Here is a 5960-nt window from a genome sequence, read left to right as displayed (position 1 = left end):
CCAGACTTCGACATGTTGGGAACACATTTATTGGCTGGAAATTGACACTAAGGACTAACCCCAAACCAGGAAGTGTGGTGTTATAGAACATAAACAAGTGATCAAAATGGTCACATACAACTGAGAGGTTAAGTGGGGTAAGCCTTGAAAGTGATTTAACAATAGGAAAGATACTGAGGGTTTATAAGGTGGTAGTGGAGGATGCAAACTGATCTTAATGAGAAGAATGAAGGAAAGTGAGGAAGTTAACACAGAAGTAGTCCAGTTCTCACATTAAATACTTACAGGAATGAATTAATACCTCCATTTCGATGCGTACTGAGAAGAAAAATATTGCTTGAGGATGTAACTGTCCTTGAAAGAAGGTAAAATGCAAACATTAAGAACCATTATTTATGGAGCTTCTCAGTGTCAAGCATGGTAAATATTTACATGATCTCATGTAATCATCCAACAGGTCTGAGGTATAGTACTACTTTATAGATGAAGGTCAGAGCTTACACAAAAGGGCCTGTCAGGGTCCCAAGATCATGCTCTTTCTACTCCCTCTGGGTATCCAGAACAAAGGTTTAGGGTATATCTAGGATCAGCAGTATAACTGGGGGAGCCCCTTTTCAGAGATTCATGGTGATAGCAGAGCATTAAACCAAGGGCAAGTAAGGCTCCTGTGGCTGACTGCATGTGTCCCAGTGTTATGGTTTAGATGTGAAGTGTCCCCCAAAAGCTCATGTGTGAGACAATGCAAGAAGGTTTGAAGGAGAAATGATTGGGTTACAAGAGCCTTAACCCAATCAAGTGACTTATCACCTCATAGGGTTAATCAATTAGTAACAAAAGGCAGGTGGGGTGTGGCTGGAGGAGGCAGGGCAGTGGGGTCAGCTTTAGGGTATCTATTTTGTAGATGTTATAGAACATAAACAAGAGTGGAGTCTCTGCTCTTTGACCATCATATGAGCTGCTTCCCTCTGCCACACTCTTCCACTATGTTTTTCTCGTCACCTCAGGCCCCAAGGAATGGAGGCTGCTGTCCATGGACTAAAACCTCTGAAACCATGAGCCTTCAAATAAACTTTTCCTCCTCCTCAATTGTGCTGGTCGAGTCTTTTAGTCACAGCGGCAAAAAGGCTGACTAAAACACCCACTGATAAATCCAGCCTAATTCCCTCTTAAGATCAGGAGCCATCTTGTCATAAGTTATAAAAGATTCATTTCTGTTTTCTGTAAAATATTAAGATTTCTATTTAGCCTGCCCATATTTTGATGTTTCAAACTTACTTGGAATGCCTGCCCGTGCCTTGAACTCACCCATGCCTGGCTTTCCCTGGCCAGATAACAACCCTCTCTGAAACCCTAATGGTGCCTCATAAGTTCTGACGTTGGGATCTAAATGTACTCCCTAAGTGCTGAACCATTTAGACCAATAACCTACTACCTGCCTTTGTGTTATACTTGTCAAAATTCTGTTATCTGTAAGTTCTCAAGACACCCCCACTTTTTGCAACTTTCTGTGCTATAAAGCTGCACTCCTAGAGAGCTGGAGTGCTGTCTTCTATTCCCACAGGTTTTGGGAGAGACAGTCCAGGAATTACAAGCTTGCTTTTATTTGATTTAAATTGGAGTTGGTGGTCAATTCTTTGTGTCGTGGTTTAATACCACCCATGAAAGCAACCATAGTTAGAACTTCTCCAAAAAATCAGTGCCAACCACTGGATTCAGGAACTTTTTTTTTTTTTGGAGTGGGATAAAAAAAAAAAAACTCACCTCAGAGACAAATATGAATACAGGGAAACATTTTTACTAGTAGTTCAAGAAAATCAGACTTATAGTAGTAGTGGCTCATTAAAATGAAATGAGGAATTTATACCTCAGTTATGTCAGTTAACAATGTAAATAGGATAAGAAGGGCACCATGTTCTGACAAAGGGAAAGGAGGAGAAGTGCTTAAAGCAGCGGAGTGCGTTTGGACCCAGCCTCCTCCATCCCTTTGGCCTCAGTGGAGCCTGCCCAGCGGGGCAGTGGGGCTTGGGGTGGGGGGAGTGACTGGACGGTGCCAGAGCAGGAAACTTGCCCTTTCCAGCCACAGAAGCATTGTGACATTACTTCTCCTATCAGCTTAGCAGCCCCCAAGAAGACTGACTACATACTTACACAGAAACTAATTGAGACTCTGAAGCCCTTTTGGGTTTTTGAAAAGGAAGAGGAGCTGCAGCGAGGACTTTAATTTTAGAAAAATTAAATAACTTGGTGAAAAAGTGGATAGGAGAAATCAGTGAAGGCAAGAATCTTCCACAATCTGTAATTGAAAATATTGGAGGAAAATTTTTTGGATTTGAATCTATGTTACAGATTAGGAATACATACAAAAGGTACGGATATTGATGCATTCATTGTGTGTTGCACCAAGACATGTTGATCGCAGTGACTTTTTCATTTTGTTCTATAAATTGAACTTATAAGAAAAAGTTAAAGATTTAAGAGCTGTTGAAGAGGCGTTTGTATTAGTTATCAAACTCTGGGATAGAGATTGATATTTTGTTATTGCAGAAGATTTGGACCTACAAGATGACGATCTGCTTAAAAATTTAGATATACGATGCATAAGAAGTCTTAATGGTTGCACAGTAAGAGATGAAATTTTACACCTAGTACCAAACATTGACAACTTCAGGTTAAATCTGAGAGCTCTGTGGGCCAAATGCCACAACATCTATTCCAATATATTCGGTTTCCTTGGTGGTGGTGTTTCCTGGGCTGTGCTAAGTAGCAAGAACTTGCCAGCTTTATCCAAATGCAATAGCATCAACTCTTGTACTGTCCTGGGAAGACCACTCAGAAAACACACCAAGTCTGAATTTGAAATAATTTGAAGGATTTTTATTTTACCTATTTTGCCAATCATACCTGGTCAGGGGCTGAGTCTAACAGAGTCCAAGTGGCTCTCTGAAAGACTTCACCCTCCTCTGAGGGAAATCTGCTATTTAAGGAGGAAAACCACATCCTGTGAAATGTTTCAGTTAGCAAGCAAGCAAGTTACAGAAGTAAAAAAGCTGTTAGTGGAACAACCTAATGAACTGCATCTTGGGTTCTAGCAGGTGCTAGACAATTGTCCAGCAAGTGGTTGGGGAGGGGGGACTTCAAAGTTATATGGGTTACCAAGACTTCCATATTCTGGGCTGAGTACATTTTGTGGGATACAAAGTACAGAAAACAATTTTTTTTTTTTAATTTAGCAGAAAACAGCTTTCATTTTGTTTTCTCAGAAATGAGTCCTGCAACTGTCTCTTCACAGGAGCAATAACAGAAAAACTAAGGTGGAGTCTATAATAGCTGACACCAGGTCCCTATGGCCTACCTGTTTGCTCGTATAGCCATAGTGACTCCATTCTTGCTGATCAGGTAGTTTTACCATAGCAATTGCTTTATACAACCATTATTAGTAACTTATTGATTATATTGATCAGTTCGCACCACAACGGTACATACATTTTTCTTGGTATTTTCTAAATGGCATGTGTTTAGATTGTTATGGACTGATTTGAAAATTAGCTCAGACTTACCCCATTTTGTTCAGACACCTCACTCACCCTTGGTGAATTTGGCTCCTTTCCACATGAGCCCACTTGCATTGAAGGATAACATCTCCACCCCCACCTACTTGCTTGCACCCTGACCACAATATCCTTGCTCTATGGAACTAATGCAAAATTTTCTCTGAAAATGTAATTTCTGAGAGTATGATTTTTTTTCATAGCCTGGTTCTTTTCCACTTGTATGAAATGTATACTGTAAATATGATTATTTCTCCTGCGTCCCACTTCTTTGTGGTTGTAAGACTTATAAGCTTGAGGGTTGCAGAACTGCTTGGTCTCTGTGTTCTTGACCCTGGCTGGCAATAAAGCCTTTGTCTTCGCTTCAAACAGATCCAGAGTTTTATTTGGGAATTTGAAAATAGTGCCTTAACAAGATTATATTGAAATAAAATTGATTGTAGACACTGGAGTTTAGTCTTTTTTCTATTACAGTTCTACAGCTGGTTTCAGATTCAAATTTTGGCTTGTGAAATAGCCATTTAGGTAGACTCGGAGATCACAATGAATATTATGATAAATTAAACTTCATTTCTTTTCCTAGCTTTACCAGGATAGTCAGATTCTATTTGTATTTAATTTGCATAATCCTACCTTCCAAATAAACTGAATTTGAACTGTAGCTTTTGCTAGAATCCACTTTATTAATAGGTTGACATGTATGTTACTTTTGGATAAAACTTATATACACCACTTCTTTCACTTTTTAAATAGTTTTAAATCCATGTGCCTTTAATTTTTTTTTTGCTTTCAACTGTTCATTTATCTTTAGTAAAATATTAAAGACCTCAATTTTATAAAAAAAACTTTTAAAGAATAATGTTACATATATTGTACAAATTAACATTATATATTAATGAATAAGTGCTTGGAAAAAAGCAATTTCTGGACCCAGTCATTAATAATGGGAGATAATATTTTTTAAGTTTCTCATTTTAAGATGTTCACATTTGTCAACCATGGTTTCATTTAAGAAAAGGAAGTTATTGCCATTTCAGAATAGTTGCTTTGGTCCCAGAGTGAGGGTTGTCAATTTTAATCAGATTTCCTTCAGAGATTTAAATCTTCCCAGTTTCTTCCAACTCATATCCATCCTACATCTCCAAAAGACATTGTTGTTTTATAGTAATTTTATAAAAATCAGAGTTTGAGGAGCCAATTTATAATTTAGAACCATGCCTCACTTTCTAATACACATTCTGCTACATTGGGATTTGATAGCACATTTTAATTACATATAATAAGGTATGATAAGATTAAAGACTGTCAGAATGTCTTTTAAGACTACACATATATAAATGTTTTCAAGAAGCTAACCTTCAATATTAAGGAAGGGTGCAGATGTTTTCCATTTTTAAATATCTTCCATAAGGACTGATGTGCTAATTTTTCTAAATATTGTGTCCGGGAAACACTGTGTTCACATCACAGACTTTTATTGCACTTACTTATGTTACAACTTTTAAATCATGAGATGGAGAAAATTTTTTATAATTATTTTATTTTTATAATTATTCATTGTCTATAATCAGAAGTAACCTTTTTTTTTTTTCCATTTTTCTTTGGATGGAACTAGTATGAAGACAGAATTTTTGTCTTTCAAGAGGGTTTATCCTGTTCGAGGTTTAGATGAAAGCATCAAATATCTTGGTGGTGGTTTTTTATTTACATGGTGCTTTATCTGTTCTTTTTAGAGAGAAACTATATGACTTCAATTTGAAAAAGCTACCAAATGGTTAATTTTATAGTTACAGAATTATTTCAATTAGTCTTACCATAAATAAAAAGAGATGAAATGTTATATATACCAAAATGGATGAAGAAGGATCACATTCACAAATGCTGTATGTTTAATAAAGTACATTTAGATGGTAATATCCAATAGTCTTATCAAGTGCTACAATCTTTTTAAACAGGAAATGGCCAAATCCAGTGCTATTGAGACAACCTGAAGAATACAGTCTTAATTTGTATGTGTGGGACTCAAGGGTTACTGTATTATTTTTTCCTCTATAAGTTCACACTGTACAATTACAATAAAAGTCACCTGCATAACCTTCAGAGAGACTTCCCTGCATTTTATGTATGAATGGTTATGTTCATGTTACACTTTCTTCTAGATAATCTCATCTATAATTGTCGTCTGTTGTGAGAAGCATAATGATGTACCCTGTGAACTACATTTAATTATAAATAGTTTTTAATACAAATTTCACTAACAATTTATTCTATATAGAACTATCTTGTAAGCAAAGTTTTTTGTGTATCGATGCTTAAAAAATAATACAAGGATAATAACAATCCATTTTTAAATTTTATCTAAATATTTAGTTAAAATGAGGTTATTGTAGGAAAGCTATTGCTTAATGTTTA

At 36.4% G+C, this 5960-nt stretch overlaps 1 pseudogene; it reads left to right on the top strand.

Moving 5' to 3' along the window:
• The first annotated feature begins 201 nt into the window (after positions 1–201).
• On the top strand, positions 202–4366 carry LOC101960599 (poly(A) polymerase alpha-like; annotated as a pseudogene).
• Positions 4367–5960: the final 1594 nt, after the last annotated feature.

The sequence above is a fragment of the Ictidomys tridecemlineatus genome, chromosome 6, assembly GCF_052094955.1.
Source record: "Ictidomys tridecemlineatus isolate mIctTri1 chromosome 6, mIctTri1.hap1, whole genome shotgun sequence".
NCBI lineage: Eukaryota > Metazoa > Chordata > Mammalia > Rodentia > Sciuridae > Ictidomys > Ictidomys tridecemlineatus.
The sequence above is the reverse complement of the archived record's forward strand: the minus strand, read 5'-3'. Positions and strand labels throughout refer to the sequence as shown.